This window comes from Hevea brasiliensis, chromosome 4 (assembly GCF_030052815.1).
Source record: "Hevea brasiliensis isolate MT/VB/25A 57/8 chromosome 4, ASM3005281v1, whole genome shotgun sequence".
Classification (NCBI taxonomy): domain Eukaryota; kingdom Viridiplantae; phylum Streptophyta; class Magnoliopsida; order Malpighiales; family Euphorbiaceae; genus Hevea; species Hevea brasiliensis.
This window is the reverse complement of record NC_079496.1, coordinates 70,638,894-70,661,088: the sequence shown is the minus strand read 5'-3', so window position 1 is coordinate 70,661,088 and position 22,195 is coordinate 70,638,894.

Genomic DNA, 22,195 nt, shown 5'->3' with positions numbered 1-22,195 from the left:
TCAATCTTGACTTTTATCATCTTTCATGATTAGAAGACAAATGGCAAGCTTATATAGTGCCATGTGTCACCATCTAATGGTGCCATATGTCACCATGTGAAAAGACCAATTTACCCTTATGTTTTAATTTGAGTTCTCAACCCAAAATTATAATTTCTCCTCTTCAAATCAATTTATATCAAATATTAATTAATTAATTAATTAATCTCCATTTATTAATTTCTCACAATTAAATTCATATTTAAACACTTTAAAAATAAATTTAGTTTATATTATAATCCAATAACCTAAATTTGATTTCAAGTCATGCTAGGGACCATGTAGTCTTATTGCAAACCAAACCTAATTAATTAATTAAACTCTTTAATTAATCAATTAAATCACATTTTTACTTGGTGATTAACTTATGTAGATGTGTGACTTACTAGGATTTTATCCCTATTTACTTAGGGTAATGGATTCCATTTTGATCAACACCTATCTCCATATATAACTAGTACGAGCCAACACATGCCCATATACCCATACATAGTGCGAGCATGAAAGCAATATCAAATATGATATATGACAATGCATTAACAAGAGTAAACTCCATGTGCTTGTCATAAGTGTCACTAGTTTGGCCTACTTATCATGTATAAGTGCCTATCATGTTTGTTATGTGGCATGAGACTCACCACTCTAACTTATTTATATCTCATATTAATACTTTGGGAATAAACATGATTAAAATCTTTCTAGATAAGTCATGTCCTTTGTGAAGTATCATCGATTGTGAACCAATTTATGATACTTTATACTAAAAATATTGTCAGTCGCATTCCTAACAACTTAAGAATATAATTTCTAACAAAATATCTATAACACCCTCACTTTAGCTAGTCCGTGCATTCGACTATTCCAATGACCATTGTCTGTCTGCACAGCTAGAATGACTGGAACTATTTGTAGACCAGAGTGAGGAGTCATCAATAGACTAAATAATAGTAAGGAAAAATTTAGAAAAATTTTAGAAATGAAATACAATAAAGTTAAATGAGCCGGTGCCTTGGTGATAGATGACCCTGACGGGAAGTTGCTGTAAAAACAGCTAGTTGCCCTAAATCCGAGGGAAATTCCATGAAATAATTTTTGAAACTCCAGAGAAGAGTCATTGAGGTTTCTATGGCATTAGAATGCCAAGAAAAGGCTTAGAAAAATATTTTGATTGGTACAGACGATTTTGGCTCAATAAGCCAAACGAAGGGCATTTTGGTCATTTTGTCTTTGAAGATGATTTTTGACTGACTTATCCAATTGAGTAAATAATTATTATGACATAAATATAAATAAATATTACTAAAAATTTAATTGAAAATGAGTAAAAAAAAAAGAAAAGAAAATGAAAGAAAATTTGAAATTATGACATCACATGATGTCATTAGTGTGCTCTCCACCAATCACCATTTAGCAACACCATTAAATTCATTTGAAAAGGGGAAAATGAGTAAAAAATGAAACACAATTTCTGCTCACTTTCTTCTCCATTTTCAGCAGCCTTTATTTTCTCTCTCTTTTCTCTCTTAACCTCCATTAAAGCTCCCTTGTGAGCCTGATTTTGTTAGTAGTATGCCTTAGAGTATATCATTTAGTATGTATTTTGTACATATTTTATTAATAAAAGGAATTTTCATGTTTCCGTTTAAATAATATATTTATGTGTAATAGAAAAGGTCCATTGATATTTTGTTAGAAATTCTATTCTTAAGTTGTTAAGAATATGAGTGACAGTATTTCTAGCACAAAGTATCATAAATTGGTTCACAATCGAGGATACTTCACAATAAGGACATGACTTATCCAGAAAGATTATAATCATGTTTGTTCCTAAGTTATTTATATGAGATGTTAATAAGATGGAATGGTGAGTCTCATTCCATATAACAAATATGATAGACACTTATGCATGATAAGTAGGCCGAACCAATGACATTTATGACAAGCATATGGAGTTTACTCCTGTCAATGTATTATCATAAATCATATTAGTGCATATAATCTTTAGATCTGAGATAGCACAGTTATCTTGTATATAGGTGGTTTGAGTTTGATACTGCTTTCATACTTGTACTGTGTATGGGTATATGGGCATGTATTGGCTCCAACTAGTTATATATGGAGGTAGGCATTGATCAAGATGGAATCTGTTACCCTAAGTAAATAGAGATAAAATCCTATGTTCATTTAATTATTCTTGATGTTTCAAGTTGTTGGCCAGGACAGATAGATTTAATTAGAAAAGAGTTTCTGATGAGAAAATCTTTTTAATCAAGAACTAGAATTAAAAGAGAACATAATATTCATAGCAAATGGGGTTTGACATAAACCATGACTCCAGCTTGAATTGGGATTTTCTAACAGAGAGATTCTAGTGCATGGTAACATATGATTATAGGTTCATTTAAGGTAAATCTTATTACTAATTGGTTGGCCATGGCATGCTATGCTAAGTGTTAACCATGGTCTATGAGGTTCATAAAACGGTTTAGAGAAATCATTTATGGTAAGAAAGAGTTCTGATGATAGTAAGAGTTGATATCATATCTCATTGCCAATTAGTGATGAGCTTAGTGAGTCACACACATACACAAGTAATCACCAAATTAAATATGATTTAATTAATTAATTAAAGAGTTTAATTGATTAATTAAATAGGTTTGGTTTGTAATTAGATTGCAAAGTCCCTTGCATGGCTTGAAACCAAATATAGGTTATTGGATGTAAAGTATAAGTTAAATTTATATTTAAAGTATTAAAATATGAATTTAATTATGAAAAATTAATTAATAGCGATTAATTAATTAATTTATATTTGATATAATTGATTAAAAGAAGAAAAATAATTATTTTGGGTTGAGAACTCAAAATTAAGACACAAGGGTATTTTGGTCATTTCACAGGGTGACATGTGGCACCATGAGATGGTGACACATGGCACTACACATAAGCTTGCCAATTGTCTTTTAATCATGTAAGATGATCAAAGTCAAGATTGAATCTAAGTTTGACACTTGGCACAATGTGATTGGGTCAATTAAACTAAGAGCCAATCAGAAGGTGACATGTGGCAAGGGTTTTAAGTGCTGACCTAGCTATATAAGGGAAAGGATGAAAAGGAAAAAATACAAGCTGCTGTTTATTTCTTTTGTGCCGCCACCCAAGGAGTCGTCTTCCTCTCTTCTTCTTCATCTCTCATCAATTCAAAGAGAATTGCCAACATTCTCTTCAATTATAAATGCTAGAAATTATTTCTAGTGTCCTGTATACATCTGTAATCTCTCTAAAGGCAAAACCTGATTTTCTAATTAATTAGAAAGGCTTGAGAAGCTGTTAAAGGGGCTGCCATTAATGATCTTGGTGTGGACAAGCTAGAGAGACAACATCTGGTATCCTAGGCACATCCCAAAAGTGCCAAACACAATTGCAGTGCATCAAAATGTTAGTGTACTTATTCTTGATCTAATCTAGATCCAAAACATATTAAAAGAGTTTTAATATGTTGTTTATTATTGAAATCAAATAGATAAAAATGAATCTTGCATGATGCATGTGACCCTAGGTGAAAAATTTTTGAATTCAATGATATAAACTTTCATTTTTCATGCTTCTGCTCCTTCAATTGGTATCAGAGCCACTGTATTTGCTATTTAGATTGTTTAATATTTGATTTAATTGTGTGATTTGATCATGAGATGATTAGTTCTTTGCTAGTTGCAAAAGAAAAGGTGGCGGCATGCTTGGTTACACCATGGTGTGCATGGTTTGTGCACCACCATGGTGCGCATGGTATTGATGGGTGTTGTATGTGCAATTGTTGTATGATCTAAGGCCTATTTTATGTCTAATTAAATTGTTAAATTAGAAATATAATTACACAATTAAATTTGTTTGAATGTGATTAAAATCTGAATTTTTAAATTTATTTGAATGTGATTCAAATATGAATTTTTTAAATTTGTTTGAATCATATTTAAATCTGGATTTTTAAGTTGAATATGAGATATTCAATTTAATTTAAGTTTTTAAATTTGTTTGAATGTGATTCAAATCTGAATTTTTAAATTTGTTTGAATCATATTTAAATCTGGATTTTTAAGTTGAATATGAGATATTCAATTTAAATTAATTTAAATCTGGATTTTTAAGTTGAATATGAGATATCCAATTTAATTTAATTATGTATATTTTATTTAATTGTTAAGTAGTGATATGCATGATGGATGGTCATGAACTATAAAAGACCAATGTAATTGGATTTATTTCTTTTATGTTTTTTTGGGTTGTAAATTAATTAATTTAGTTTTAATTTATTTTTGGGCATGTATTATTAAACTCATCTCAACTCAACTAAGCCTTTATCCCGAAAATTTGGGGACGGCTATATGGATTCGCTTTCTCCACTCTAAACAATTTTGGGTTAAATCCTCAGAAACGTGTAATGCTTCTATATCACGTTGTACTACTCTCCTCCAAGTCAATTTAGGTCTACCCCTTTTTTTTCTTTCTATCCTCTAACCTAATGTGCTCCACTTGTCTAACTGGAGCCTCCGTATATCTACGCTTCACATGACCAAACCATCTCAATCTCCCTTCTCTCAACTTATCTTCAATTGGCACCACTCCTACCTTTTCTCTAATACTCTCATTACGGACTTTATCTAGTCTAGTATGACCACTCATCCACCTTAACATTCTTATCTCTGCAACTCTTATCTTAGATGCATATGACTCTTTCAGTGCCCAATACTCACTACCATATAACATAGCCGATCGTATGGCTGTACGATAAAATTTTTCTTTCAACTTATTGGGAATCTTACAATCACATAAAACTCCCGTGACACGTCTCCACTTCAACCATCTGGCTTTAATCCTATGACTAACATCCTCCTCACATCCCCCATCTACTTGAAGGACTGAGCCTAGATATTTAAATTGATTATTTTGAAACAGTACCACTCCATTCAAACTAACTCCTTCCCTATCACCAGTTTGGCCTTCACTGAACTTACAATGCATGTATTCTATCTTCGTTCTACTTAACTTAAAACTCTTTGACTCTAGAGTATTTCTTCAAAGTTCTAACTTTCTATTAACTCCTTCTCGTGTCTCATCTATCAGAACAATATCATCCGCAAACATCATGCACCAAGGAATACTCTCTTGTATATGTTTCGTTAATTCATCTAAAACTAATGTAAAAAGGTAAGGGCTTATGGCTGATCCTTGGTGTAATCCAATTGAGATCGTAAAATCTCTTGTGTCCCCTCCCACTGTGCGCATAATAGTAGTTGCTCCTTCATACATATCTTTCAATACTTGTATGTACCTAATAGATACCCTCTTTTGTTCTAATACATTCCTTAAGACATCTCTTGGAACACTATCATAAGCCTTCTCCAAATCAATAAAAACCATGTGTAGATCATTCTTCATGTCTCTATATTTCTCTATCAAGCTTCTAATGAGAAAAATCGCTTCCATAGTTGAATGACCGGGCATGAAACCAAATTGATTGAGAGAGATAGAAGTATCATGACGTAATCGATGCTCCACAACTCTCTCCCACAACTTCATAGTATGGCTCATGAGTTTAATTCCCCTATAGTTTGAGCAACTCTGTATTCTCCTTTATTTTAAAAAATGGGTACTAAAATACTCTTCCTCTATTCATCAGGCATTTTCTTTGAGTTTAGAATCTTATTAAATAATTTAGTAAACCATGCTACTCTCATATCTCCAAAACACTTCCACACTTCAATTGGTATTTCATCGGGTCCATAGGCTTTACCCACTCTCATTCTCTTAAGTGCTTCCTTTACTTCTAAAGATCTAATCCTTCTAATATAATTCACATTCTTTTCTATTGTTCTATAATCTATATTCACGCTATTACCATTTTGACTATTATTAAAGAGATCATTAAAATAATTTCTCCATCTTTCTTTAATGTCCTCATCTTTCACCAACACTTTTCCTTCTTTATCTTTAATGCACCTAACTTGATTGAGATCTTGATATTTTCTTTCTCTCATCCTTGCTAATCTATAAATATCTTTCTCCCCTTCTTTAGTTCTAAGTTTCTCATATAACTTTTCAAAGGCCTATGCTCTTGCTTGACTAACTGCCTTTTTTCCCTCTTTCTTTCCTATCTTGTACTGTTCATATATCTCATTATTATCACATTTAGGTAATTTCTTATACCATTTCCTTTTTCTCTTCATAGCTTTTTGTACTTCCTTATTCCACCACCATCTCTCTTTTCAGGGTGGTCCATGTTCTTTAGACTCTCCAAGTACTTTTCTAGCTACTTCTCTAATCTTTGATATCATCTGTATCCACATATCATTGGCCTCCATATCCAGCTTCCATACTTCAGACTCGATAAGCTCATTTTTGAACTTCACTTGCTTTACTCCTTTGAACTCTTTCACACCTTATCCCTCTGTAAGGCATAACATGATCCCGTAGAATACTTAATGAACTACCGAACTTCACCTACCGATAACTCATTAAGTACCCTACAAGGGATTTTAAAACAATTTTCTTACATTTTAGTAGTGGTGAGCATTTTGGTGGGAATTAAAAACCATTTATTCAAAGTTTAAATACTAGTAAAATTTTTTATCCATTTTAATTTTGCCATAAATTTTATAAAAATTTTGACAGAGTTCCTTTGTATTTGGAGAAAATAGTTCTTCAAATACCTAAAAAAAAAACTTCCAATAATTTTCTCAACTCCCAACCTTCAATTAATCTCAAATTAATCTCAAATCAACTCAATTCAATTCACTTCAAAATAATTCCACAATCCGAATTAAAATTTATTATCTCAAAATATTTAATAACTTCATTCACAAGGCATAAAGTATGAGATTCACAAGTACAAATATTAATTTACAGAAGGAAATCCAAAAATAATATTATTACAATTTATTTTACAACTGCTCAACTTTACATTGATACATAAAGCGTTATAGTATTTACATCAAAATTAACTACAAGGGTATAAAATAATACCCGTACAAAAGATCAGTGTGGTCCACAATTCAATAGCAGGTCACTCTGCTGCTTTTTCGTTGCTCTTATCTACGACAGCAAAATAAGCTATCGCTGAGTATAAAAATACTCAGTGGTGCACAATAAAAATTTAAAATAATACGTAAATCATTCATTGATGAAACACAATTTAAATATTTCTCAATCACATTTCATAAATTATCAAAGCTCATAATAACACAATTTAGTCAAATAATTTAGTAAACACAGTATTGCCAAAATCATACACAACTTAAGCTATGACACAAAATTTCCAATCAATGTCGTGTTGTACACCATGACAAAGAAATCTACAACCCCATTAATCGAAATCAATGAGGGAGGTGGCTAGCTAGCTAATGAGTACACATCTGATCTCAACCTCAACTGGCAAGCCAGAGAGGGAGGAAAATAAACGATCTCAACCCCATAAATGGAGGAGGAATAATGTGATATTGTCATGCTAAGTGTGAACACAAAATCAATTCAAAACAATTTATTTAAATAATTTATGAGAAATCTGATCAATTTTCAAAGTCATATTTGCAATTATAAATGGCAACACAATACATAATTAATCACAGAAGTCAAATTTTTGAGAATAAAATATTTAAACAAGAATTATTGTGCACAGACTTAACGTGAGTCGCCTCTAGGCCTTGACTCAGTCTCTCAGAGCTTCTAAGCCTTTTTCAGCTGAAACACACGGTTTTACAGTGTTTTAGTACCATAACTTAGCATAAATCCAAAAATAAATTTAACTTCACTTTTTGTGACACCCCTTACCCGACTACAGTGTAGCCGAGCAAGTTATGCCACTCAGTGTGCCGAGCACTCTATTTTATCTTAATTCATTTTTATTCTTCCTTTTGAATATAACTGGTGAAATATAATTTATTCAAGCCATTTATCGAAATTATTATTTACTTGAGGTTCCGAAAATTTTTATGGAAAATCCGGCAGAGTACCGGCTAAAAATGGAGAAAACCGTTCTTCGGAACCTGTGAAAAACACTTCCTATATTCTTATTCAATCATTTCCAAACTCCAATATCAAAATCTCATCAATATTTCTCAATTTCAGTTCTCAACAACCTTTTCATTTCTCAATCATTCATCCATCTCATATGATACCATGCATATATCATAGATAAACATTCACTTTTCCATTTACAACCACACTTTTCATTATTTACATGAATATCAAAATACATTACATAAGTTTCAAATACATATGAGAAAATAAAATCAATTACAAAATACCAAAATGACATCTAACGTCCTACCAATGCACTGCAGACAGTGAGGTGACACAGACACTATGCAGAACTGTGAACTGCCTTAACGAATCTGTGGTCTACTGGGCCCTCTGTCCAATCTTCAGTACCTACGCGTTGCAAAAGCGACGCGCTAAGCATAAAGCTTAGTGGTGCAAATAATAATATAGAAAGAAATAATATGCAAATAAAAATCATAATTTCTTAGCCATTGTGTTCATAGGAACTGAATAATTACCAACTTAATGTTTAGTCGAGGGCTAATTACGTTTTATGATATTAACTTCTTCATGCATTTTGTTAATTATTTTCTTCATGATCTTGAGTTTCTTTGTATTCTATCATAATCATTCCTGATATTTAATTTTCGTATTTTCTTTAACAATCAATTCAATTACAGTTATACTTTTCCATGCCCAAGTAACCTATATTGAACGACTGGACTGGATAACGGGTCGTTGGCACTGGACACCGCGGTGCCTCGGGCCGTCATACCACGGGACGCAGAACGTCAACCATGTATGCAGTCAGTATGGCTAAAAAGCCATGATATCACATAATCGGGCATAAAAGCCATGCATACGGGCATAAAAGCCATGAATACGGGCATAAAGCCATGAATACAGGCATAAAGCCTTGAATACAGGCATAAAGCCTTTCGCAGTACTGCTAAAACAATACCCTATTGGCATGCCAAACTATCCAAACCAATCACATTAGGCCTACTAGGGCATTTTGCATTTTTAAGTTTCACATTTTTTGAATTTCAAGTTTTCATGTCACTATTCATTTCATTAGTCAACTAAAATGTTGACTTTTGCATAAACAATAGGTACATTGGTTTTAATACTCCCAACATACCACATTTTGTATTCAAAACTTGTTAGTTTTGGTCACTTTCTCAAAGCTTAGGTCATTTTGGCAAAATTGCCAATTTTTGGTTTTGGTATCACTATTCACCTCATTGGTCAACAAAAATGTTGACTTTTGGATAGAAAATAGGTGTATTGGTTTTAACACCCCAAACATACCACATTTTGTATTTAAAACTTGTTGGTATTGGTTGCCAATACCATTTCTAAGCTTAATGCTAATTGAACAAAATTTTCAGATTTGGTGCTTCATCTTTATTATTCCATTTCATATTTCTACAGTGGGAATTTGAGGAAATGGTAAACATGAAAGTTGTTCCTTATTCTGTCTAGTTGAATTTCCTTTTTTGAATCACTCCATTTGGAGTTTTGTAGCTAAAGTTATGGCCAAAATAAGTTTACTGTTCACGTGTACTGTTCATGCTGAAATTTTGGGTTTTGACAGATTTTGGTCCAACTTTGGTCAGTAATTTGACCAAGTTAAGTTCATAATTTGGTCTAACTTTCTTCATATGACATGTTCTACCATACCTTAGGTTTCCATCGGTTCAAGAATTGCCTAAATCCGAGTTTTCTAGAGGGAGTTATAGTCATCCAAACATTACTGTTCAAATGTAAATCTGCAGAGTTGCAGGTTTGATAACTTAACTTTGCCCAATCATTTGAATGGGTTAATGGCATTATTTGGGGTAGGTTTCTTCATGAAAGTTGTTTGTATATATCTTATCTTGTTGCTGTAAAAATTTCAGATCAATTAACCAAATCTACAGTGAGTTATGGCCAAATGAACACTGTTCATTTGGTCAATTCTGCAGGGGCTGTTGCAGGGTGTCCGGATTGGGGCCAAGTTTTGGTCCTCTTGCTTTGGTCTTTTGGGCATGGTTTCTTCAGAAAAAATGTGCCATTATAAGCCTAGTTTCATGTCCAATTGGCCAAACACCAATTGGACCAACACAGCCCAAGTTATGGCAGTGCAAGTGGACTGAAATTTCAGTCACTCTGCTGCACTCACAAGGCAGCCTACACATTCACTTGGCTATACTATTTTTCAGTCTAATTCATGGTCAACATACCTAAAATGGTCACTAATTGACCATTAAGATGTTCTCTAACAATTTCCTAAGCCAAGTCAATTTTTCACTTCTCAAAACCCTAGTTTTCCCTTATGATTCACACATACACCTAATTAAGCACTTCCATTCATTATTTATGTGTATATTCACCTTAAACATAATCTCTAATCCATTCTAAGTCCATTAAAACCATACAAAAACACTCCACCTTTGTTCCTTCCTTAGGGCAGCCAAAACTCATGTACACATACACATGAATTTTGTTCATTTAAATTACATTTTCTTACTAAATTCAAGTTCCATTTCATGAAATTAAAGAGTTTTAGGTATATAGTGCACTAACCTTGAATAGGGCAGTTTTTTTCCTAACTCAAAACTTCACTTTCTTTCCTCTTCTTGGCTGCCAATCACTTCCCAAGAGGTAGAGACAAGTTTTTAGTGAAGGGACTTAGGGTTTAGTAGTGGAAATTCATGGGAAATGGGAGTAATGAAAGAAATTTCTATGGAGGGCTATGGAGAAGAGAAAAACGTCTTGAGGAAGAAGAAGAAGAGCAGCAGAATTTTTTTTGGTCTTCTTGGTCTCTTTCATTAGTTAATTAGATGGTTGTTTATATGTGATTGGTGGGAGCTTTAAAATGACATCATCATATGTCATAAATGGGCATTTTTCTCATTTTCTATTCTTTTCTTCTCTACTTATTTTCAATTTAATTTCTAGTAATATTTATTCATATTTTATATCATATTAATTATTTACTCAACTGGACAAGTCGGCCAAAAATCACCTCTGAAGGCGAAATGACCAAAATGCCCTCCGTTTGGCTTAACGGGTCAAAATTGTCTGTACCGATTGAAAAATTTTTCTAGGTATTTTCTTGGCATTCTAATGCCATGGGAACCTCAATAACCCTTCTCTGGAGTCCCAAAAATTATTTTAAAATTTTTCCCCCGGGTCTAGGGCTCCTCGTTGCGAGAACCGCAACTTCCCTCTGGTTACCCTTCGTTTGGGCACCGGCTCGTGTGACTTAGTTGTATTTTATTTCTAAAATTTTTACTAAATTTTTCTTGTCAATATTTGAGTTATTTATGGTTTCTCGCTTTAGTTTAAATATTTTTCCGGACGTTCTAGCTGTCCGGACCGACACCGGTCATCGAAACAGTAGAATGTACGGAGTTGCTACCGGGAGGGTGTTACACTTTTACCTAGCTCTAACGTCCTAAATTCGACGTTCTCGAAGTTTTTGTGTTTTGGGTTACTATTCACTACACTATTCAAGTCAAATTGTTGACTTTTTAAGGCTTAATATGTATGGGAACTCCAACTTCACCCACATACCACATTTTGGTCATTAAATTTGTTGGTTTTGGTCATTTTCTCAAAGCTTAAGTCCTTTTGGCCAAATTGTCACATTTTCAGTTTTGGTGCTCCTAGTTTCACTATTCCATTGGTCATTCTACTGTTAGAATTTGACAAACCTTTCTTCATAGAAAATGTTCCCTATTGTCTTAAGTTTATTCTCCTTTTGAATCACTCCAATTGGAGTTTTGTAGCTCAAGTTATGGCCATTTGAACCATGGCTGCCGGATTGGACACAACCCAGATTTTCTGGGCAATTTTGGTGCTAGCAGTTTTGGGTTTGTGTTCTTCATGAAAGTTTTAGGTCTATATCTCATCTAACCACTGGAAAAAGTTCAGGTCATTTGGACCTGCCTAGCTCAAGTTATGGCCAAATGAACAAATACTGTTCATTTGGTCAGTTTGTACAGGGACAGATTGAGATTTTTCGAATTGAGTCAATTTGTTCACTAGGTTTTGGTCACTTTTTGGGCATGGTTCCTAAATGAAAATTGTGTCATTTAGTGTCTAGTTTCATCCCCAATTGGTCCCATACCAATTGGACTTGTAAAATTTCACTTTTGGTCCCTCAAAGGAAGTTTGGTCATGCTGCACACTCCCTCCGAATTTAGCTTTAACTCCAACCATTCCAACACAACTCATTTGGTCACAAATGACCATTTTTCACTTCACAATAGGTCAAACATATCATTTACCTATTTGTCCAAATTTTTGCCTCAAAACCCTAGGTCTCAAACCCTAACCACACTAATTCATTGCATGTAATCACATTTAAGCATTTCAATCTTACTGCCACTTTCATACAAGCTTACTAACAAATTTAATTCATTCAAAACACATCATATTCTCATACATCCATGGCTAGCTGAAATTCCCTTTGGTCTTCCACAAATGTTTTCTTTTGATTTTAATTAAATCTCTCAGTTACTCAAACCACAAACATAACCAATAAACTAAAATTTTCAATTTAGATTGCTTACCTCAACTTTGATATCAAATCTTCAAATTTTTCTCCTCTTTTCTTCTTTCTTTCTTGTTAAATTTCTTTCTCAAGGGAAGGGAATAAGGTTTTATGGAGTGATTATGGAAAAAGTTGGAATTTGGTAAGGGTTTCAAAGCTTGAAGACAAGCTTTAATGGAGGTTTAATTATGGTGAGGGGGAGAGAGATGGGAGGCGGCAACAAGGAAAAAAAGATGACCAAAATGATTTTTTTTTTCTTTTTATTTCTTTTATGTAATTTGTCTTATGGAAGACCAAAAAAAATCTAATTAATTAAATATATTAATTATTACTTTTATGGCATCATGCATGATGTCATGCATGATGTCATCTCCTTACACTTTTTCATTTTCTTTTTTTTTCTATTAGTTATTTAATTTAATTCTCGATTCCAAAATTTTCTTTTCTCCGATTTTATTTGAAAGTTAGGTCAGGAGTCAGCTCTCGGGGTCAATTGACCAAATTGCCCCTCGCCGGTTCATCTCGATTTGCAAATAATTCAATATTTCTTCCGGCTCCCTGACCTAATTATTTGACTGACTTAACAGTTCTTTTTCATGATTTTCTCCTTTTCATTGTATTCATAAGGGTCCTAAGGACCACAGCGTCACATTTTACAGTTCGAAATTTGAGTTTAAAATGACTTCGCAGTCCTTCCCGAGAAGGTCACCCATCGCTGTGACTCTCAGCTCATTTAACTTCTTATATTATGTTTTTCTTATTTATACTTAACTAATTAGCAATTACTAATTATTTGTGTTTATAGCTTCTCTAGTTGTCTTAAGTGTGGTTCTAATCCCCTTAATTGTCCGGACAAACACCGGTCACCGGAACAGTGAAATATACCAGGCTATTCAAATAGGGGTGTTACAAACTCCCACCACTTTGTTCGAGCTACACTATTTCTTCTGACCTTACTTGAATTGTTCCTAAACTTGACATCCAAGACCACCAACCGATGTTGACTTGTTGAAGCCTCTCATGGAATGACCTTACAATCCTTGCATAGAGCTCTATTTATCTTCCTGGTTAAGAGGAAGTCGATTTGGCTTCTATGTTGCCCACTTTTGAAAGTTACTAAATGTGACTCTCTTTTTATAAAGTAGGTATTTGCTAGTATTAGGTCATATGCCATAGCAAAATCCAGGATGCTTTTTCCCTCCTCATTTCGACTGCCAAAACCAAAACCTCCATGAACATTCTCATACCCTTGTCTATCACTTCCTACATGTCCATTCAAATCTCTACCAATGAAAACATTCTCTTAATTCGGTATGCTTTACATTAAATCATCCATATCTTCCTAAAACCTTTGTTTACTCTCACTGTCTAGTCCTATTTATGGGGCATAAGCACTAGCTATATTTATTGTTTCTCCTTCTAGTACTAGCTTTACTAGTATAATTCTATCTCCTACTCTTTTCACAGCTATTACTCCGCCTTTGAATGTCCTGTCTATGATTATGCCCACTCCGTTCTTGTTTCTCTCCTTTCCGGTAAACCACAGTTTCTACCCTGAATTACCCACTTCCTTACTTTTCTCTCCTATCAATTTAGTCTCCTGAATGCAAGCAATATTCACCCTTCTCCTTTCCAAGGTATCCACAAGCTCCATTAATTTTCCTGTAAGTGATCCAACGTTCCAAGTACCAACCCTGATCCTCCTCCTATCCTGCTCCTTCCTAATTGGTCTCCTTATATGATATCTTCTATTATTTTCTATGTCTATCTTGTGTTATGTTCCACTATTTGTTTTTGCAATCCACTATTTGTTCCACTTCCTAATTGGGCATGTATTATTAAGGTTGTAATAATTTTGGGTTGTAATTTCATTTATTTAGTTCTTGTAAATTCGCCTTGGTATGCCAAGGATTACTATGTAATTGGATTGTAAGAAGATCAAGGAGGTCAAGAGCATTGCTGGGACCAGTGGGAGGAATTCAAGATTAAGTGTTGATTATGTACTCCTTCAGCAACTCTTGTAAAATGAATGAATGAAATGCACCTAGGAATGCCCTGATTCAATTCTTGGTGGCTCAGAATTGAATCCCTTAGAAAGTCCATGATTATACCATATTTTATGTTTATCCATGAATGCATGAGATGTATGGGAATGTATGCAAATATATGATATATGCATGCTAAATGGATAATGTGCAAAGTGAGACCATAATAGTAATTAGGACAACCACAAAATCTTCCAAACAAATGATTAAGTTGGATATGCTATAATTAAAGTAACTATAACATAGGCCCTCCATTAGGGCAATTATTTTAAGAAATTTTAAATAGTTGCATATGATGCAATTAATTTAAGAGATTTTCTTAAGAATAATTGTTAAGCATGAGATGTTGTAAATATGTAAATGGTTTGGTGGCCAACAATGGATGTGCATAAGGACATTAAAATTATTTGCATGTTTACTGGCTCAATGGGATAAACTTAACTAATGCAAGATAAGTCAATAATGGATGTGCTTGAGATTTTGAGCATTAGGGGCTAGGTAAAGGATTGAAACTCACATGAGAAGTGATGGGCAAGGAGTTGCTCACTTATAGTTTATTGTAATTCCAATAATGGATGTGCCTGAGGAGGATCAATAGGATTATAAGAATTCAATCACCCACTAAAAATTCATCCAACTAGGATTTCTGTTTTCAACTTTGGAAGTGTAGGATTCGCTAAGTTAGTGTGAGGACCAATTTGATTAAAAGACCATAATCATTTTGGTTAAATATATGATACATTTACTAATTAATTTGGTTATTCTGCAGTAAATTTTCTGATAATAATTATTACAGAACAACCACCACCATCCAATATCCTTGCAAGCATACTTGATAGCAATAGTTTGACAGGACCTAATCTATCTGATTGGCTAAGAAATTTGAAACTTGTCCTGAACCTTGAACATATAGGATATGTTTTAGACTCAAATGTTCCTAGTCCCTTAGCTCCAGAGGCCACTCAAGAGGAACATGAAACTTTATACAAGTGGAAGGAGCATGATATGAGAGCCAAGTGTTACATGCTTGCTTCTATGAGTAATGAGTTACAGAAGCAGCATGAGAACATGCAGAGTGCAAGTGAGATTCTTGTTCACCTACAAGAGTTGTATGGTGAGCACATCAAGAATGCTAGGCATGAAATATCTAGACAGCTATTCCGCATGAGGATGTTTGAGGGACAGAATGTTAGGGATCATGTCCACAAGATGATTCGGTTGATTGAGCAGCTAGAGCATCTTGACTTGAACATGGATTTCTAACTGCATACGGATTTGATCCTTCAGCCCCTTCCTGAGTCATTTGGGAATTTTATGACAAATTTCCATATGACTAAATAGGAATGCGCCTTGGCTGGTTTACTTAATATGCTGGTTATTGTCCAAAAGAATATGCCAGGCAATAAAGGAATAGAGGTAGCTTTGATTGCATCTTCTTCTGCTGGAAAGTCCAACAAGAAGAAGGGCAATAAGAAAAAGAAACCTCAGATTCCTGGTCCTTCCAAGAAAATAGCTAAACAGAAAGGGAAGACTAAAGCTAATGGAGGCAAAGGAAAGTGTTTCCACTGCTAGAATGATGGGCACTGGAAAAGGAATTGCCCAGAGTATCTTGCCTCTCTAAAGGACAAGAAGGATACAGCTTCGGAAGGTATGTCCATATCTTGTTATTTAGATTCTGATGATACTCATAGTTCATAAATAACTTGGGTTTTAGATACTGGTACCAGTTCTCACATTTCTTATAATATGCAGGAACTAGCAAATAGTAGCAGCTGCGTTCTCAAGATGTTGGATTTCGGATTGGCAATGGCTTAACTACTGAAGCTTTAGCCATAGAATCTAAATCTTTTTACATGTTTGGACATGTTATGTGTTTGGATAATATTTTATATGTACCTGATGCTTTTAAGAACATCATTTGTATATCTAGTTTGACTAGAAATGGCTATGAATTTCAGTTCACAGATGATGTTTGCAATATTTATTTTGGAAATAAATATGTTGGTTCGGGTTATATGAATGATGGTCTTTATTATTTGGATAATAATGACAAACACAAAATGAATGCAAGTGATCTAAATGATTGCAATGCCATGGTGAAAATCAACTCAAGTTCAAAATATATTTGGCACTTAAGGTTATATCATGTTGTAGAAGATAGGATTGCAAAACTGGAGAAAATGGGGATTCTATCCTCATTAGGCTTTAAGCCTACTCCAACTTGTAAATCTTGCCTTCAGGGCAAAATGACTAGAACACCCTTTGTAGGACAAAAGCTAAGAGCTAAAAATAATTTGGAGCTAATACACACTAATGTATGTAGTCCATTTAAAGAAATGGCTAGAAGTGGTTTTCATTACTTTATTTCTTTTACTGATGATAAATCAAGATTTGGTTATTTTTATTTGAAGAAATACAAACATGAATCCTTTGAAAAGTTCAAAGAATTTAAATCTAAAGTATAAAATCAAACAGGGAAGAGTATTAAAGCTCTTCAATCAGATAATGGAAGTGAATACTTGAGTACTGAATTTGACGAATACTTGAGAGAGCACGACATTGTTTCATAGCTGACTCCTCCAGGAACACCACAGCTGAATGGTGCATCTGAAAGGAGAAATCATACCCTATTGGATGTGGTACTTAGTATGATGAGCTATACTGATATGCCAATCTCCTTTTTGGGGATTTGCATTAGAATCAGCGTTGTATGTTCTGAATAGGATTTTATGAAAATCAGTATCTTCCACACCTCATGAGATATGGCATGGAAGAAAACCAAGTCTTAAGTGTGTTAAGATTTGGGGTTGTCCAGCTTATATCAAAAAATTGACCACTGATAAATTGGAAACCAGATCAGAAAAGGGTCAATTTATTGGATATCCAAAAGATAGTTTTGGATATTATTTTTATTTGCCTACATGGAAAGTAGAGATGTCACATTTCTTGAACAACAGTTTGTTCAAGAAGGAGGCAAAGGAAGGCAAATAGAGTTAGAATTGGAGAATTCTGACCAACCAACAGAGCAGATGGATATAGATCCATCTAGTCAACCTACACCTATTGATGAAACATCTACAGTTGTTCCTAGTAGATTAACCAGGGTATCTCACCCACTAGTGAGATATGGTTTCCTTCATGAAGAAGAATAAGATTTGTCTACTCATGAAGAAGTAGATCATGGAGATGATCCACTTGCCTATGAAGAAGCTATATCAGATATAGACTCTTCAAAATGGATTGGTGCTATGAAATCTGATATTGATTGCATGTGTAAGAATCAAGTTTGGGATCTTGTTGACCCACCTAAAGGTATTGTATCTATAGGGAACAAATGGGTTTTCAAGAAGAAAATTGGTTCTGATGGAAAGGTAGAGACCTACAAAGCAAGACTAGTAGTGAAAGGGTTTTGCCAAAGGCAAGGAATCGACTATGAGGAGATTTTCTCGCCTGTTGCCATGTTTAAATCAATTAGGATTCTATTAACAATAGCTGCATACTATGATTATGAGATTTGGCAGATGGATGTCAAAACATCTTTTCTCAATGGATACATTGAAGAAAACATTTTCATGGAACAACCTTGGGGTTTTGAATCCTGTGATGCCTCTAAAGTGTGTAAGCTAAAGCGATCCATTTATGGGTTAAAACCAACTTCGAGGAGTTGGAACATCCATTTTGATGAAGCTATTAAGTCATTTAGTTTTATCAAAAATGAGGATGAGCCATGTGTATATAAGAAGGTTACTGATAGTGTTATTACTTTCCTTCTCTTATATGTGGATGACATTTTATTGATGGGTAATGACACAGGTATGTTGACAATTGTAAAGGTATGGTTGTCAAGTACATTCTCCATGAAAGACTTAGGGAGGCAACCTATATTCTTGGGATTGGCATCTATAGAGATAGAGCGAAAAGAATAATTGGTTTATCCCAAAGTCTATACTTGGAAAAGGTGTTAAAGAGGTTTAACATGCTTGATTCCAAGAGAGGATTGTTACAAGTGAGACATGGTATCCACCTTTCTAAAGAGATGTCTCCAAAGATACCTGAAGAAAGAGATAAAATGGCCAAGATTCCATATGCTTCGGCTATTGGAAGTTTGATGTATGCAATGTTGTGTACTAGGCTGGATATTGCATATGCTGTTAGTTTTACTAGCAGGATCAATCCAATCCAGGTTTGGAACACTGGATAGTAGTCAAGAATATCCTTAAGTACTTGAGAAGAAGTAAGGATTTATTCTTGATATATGGAGGTGGTGACTTGCAATTGGATGGTTATACTGATTCTGATTTCCAATCAGATATCGATGATAGAAAGTCTACCTTTGGATATGTGTTCATTTGTAGTGGAGGTGCAGTCAGTTGGAAGAGTTCCAAATAGAGTACGACTGCAGATTCCACTACAGCGGCTGAGTATATTGCTGCATAAGATGCTACAAAAGAGCCTGTTTGGATATAAGGAACTCAAATCTCACCAAAAATCTAAACACATAGAAAGGCATTAACATATTTTCAGAAAGATAGTTGGGCAAGGCCATATAGCCATGTAGAAAATAGCATTAGTTGAAAACTCCAGCTGATCCATACACTAAGCCTTTTCATAAGCACAGTTAGACCGACATCTTGAGAAGAAGGGTCTAAGGTATTATAATGAATAGCTCTAGTGCTAGTGGAAAATTATTAGTAGTATGCCCTAGAGCATATCATTTAGTATGTATTTTGTACATATTTTATTAATAAAAGGCATTTTCACTTTTACATAATATATTTATGTGTAATAGAAAAGGTCCATTGATATTTTGTTAGAAATTCTATTCTTAAGTTGTTAAGAATATGAGTAACAATATTTCTAGCATAAGAATATAAATTGGTTCACAATCTAGGATACTTCAGAATAAGGACATGACTTATCTAGAAAGATTGTAATCATGTTTGTTCCCAATTTATTTATATGATATGTAAATAAGATGGAATGGTGAGTCTCATGCCATATAACAAACATGATAGGCACTTATGCATGATAAGTAGGCCAAACCAGTGACATTTATGTTAAGCACGTAGAGTTTACTCTTGTCAATGTATTGTCATAAATCATATTAGTGCATATAATCTTTAGACCAGAGATAGCACAGTTATCTTGTATATAGGTGGTTTGAGTTTTATACTGCTTTCATACTTGTACTGTGTATGGGCATATGGGCATGTGTTGGCTCCTACTAGTTATATATGGAGGTAGGTGTTGATCAAGATGGAATCGATTACCCTAAGTAAATAGGGATAAAATCCTATGTTCATTTAATTATTCTTGATGTTTCAAGTTGCTATCCAGGACAGATAGATTTAATTAGAAAAGAGTTTCTAATGAGAAAATCTTTTTAATCAAGAACTGGAATTAAAAGATAACATAATATTCATAGCAAATGGGGTTTGACATAAACCATGACTCCAGCTCGAATTGGGATTTTGTAATAGAGAGATTCTAGTGCATGATAACATATGATTATAGGTTCATTTAAGGTAAATCTTATTACTAATTGGGTGGCCATGGCATGCTATGCTAGGTGTTAACCATGGTCTATGAGGTTCATAAAATGATTTAGAGAAATCATTTATGGTAAGAAAGAGTTCTGATGATATTAAGAGTTGATATCATATCTCATTGACAATTAGTGATGAGCCTAATGAGTCACACACATACACAAGTAATCACCAAATTAAATATGATTTAATTAATTAATTAAAGAGTTTAATTAATTAATTAAATAGGTTTGGTTTGCAATTAGATTGTAAAGTCCCTTGCATGGCTTGAAACCAAATCTAGGTTATTGGATGTAAAGTATAAGTTAAATTTATATTTAAAGTGTTTAAATATGAATTTAATTATGAGAAATTAATTAACAGAGATTAATTAATTTATTTATATTTGATATAAAATGATTAGAAGAAGAGAAATAATTATTTTGGGTTGAGAACTCAAAATTAAGACACAAGGGTATTTTGGTCATTTCACAGGGTGACATGTGGCACCATGAGATGGTGACACATGGCACTACACATAAGCTTGCCAATTATCTTTTAATCATGTAAGATTATTAAAGTCAAGATTAAATCTAAGTTTGACACTTGGCATTATGTGATTGGGTCAATTAAACTAAGAGTCAATAAGAAAGTGACATTTGGTAAGGGTTTTAAGTGGTGACCTAGCTATATAAGGGAAAGGATGAAAAGCAAAAATACAAGCTACTATTTATTTCTTTTGTGCCACCACCCAAGGAGTCGTCTTCCTCTCTTCTTCTTCATCTCTAATCAATTCAAAGAGAATTGCCAACATTTTCTTGAATTAAAATTGCTAGAAATTGTTTCTAGTGTCCTGTATACATCTGTAATCTCTCTAAAGGCAAAACCTAATTTTCTAATTAATTAGAAAGGCTGGAGAAGATGTTGAAGGGCTGTCATTGGTGATCTTGGTGTGGACAAGCTAGAGGGACAACATCTGGTGTCCTAGGCACATCCCAAAGGTGCCAAACACAATTGTAGTGCATCAAAATGTTAGTGCACTTATTCTTGATCTAATCTAGATCCAAAACATATTAAAAGAGTTTTAATATGCTATTTATCATTGAAATCAAATAGATAAAAATGAATCTTAAATGATGCATGTGACTCTAGGTGAAAAATTTTTGAATTCAATGATATAATCTTGTGTTTTTCATGCTTCCGCTCTTTTAGATTTCCGCCTTCATCCCACCATAAAACCCTATCATCCCTTCACAAAAATTGATCCTTACCATTAGCACAATATTTGGGCAGCAATTTGAAGAGGAAAAAGTGAAGTTATACCTTGGAAAAATTCTGCACTCAAGAGGTTAGTGCATATACTTCTTTCCTTCCTTCCTATCTTTTGTTTAGAATGCTAAATTGAGTTCAATTTGTTGAAGAATAAAAGAAAATATATATTTATAACCACCCATGAATTTTGGTAGCTTTAAATGAGTGATGATTTTGATGATTTAAACTAAATTAAATTGGTTTAGTGATGGTGTTTAAGGAGTGTGTATGGATTAGAAGTTGAAGTCCAAGTGTTATGCATGAGTAGGAAGTTGGAAGTTAGGGTTTTAGGATTAAATTGAGAATTTTGTGCTTGGAGGTTCAATTGGTGTTTTAATGGTCAACTAGTGACCATTTGGTATGGGTTGACCACAAAATGAGGTGAATTGTGGCATTAGATTAGGGATTTGGTATGCTTCCCAGTTGTACCAGCAGGTCTAGACTTGAGTCCAGTGTGTTTGGGCAGCCATAACTTGGTTTGTATAGCTTCAATTGGTGCAAGGCCAATTGGAGGTGAAATGAGACACATAATGGCACAACTTTGATGAAGAAAGCCTACTCAGAAAACCAACTTAAGATGACCTAAAAATTTGCCAAATCTGGGTAACCAATTCTGGACCTGGAAAAATTGACCAAATGAACAAGTGTTTGTTCATTTGGCCATAACTTTGTGTAGAGAGGCCCAAATGACCTAATTT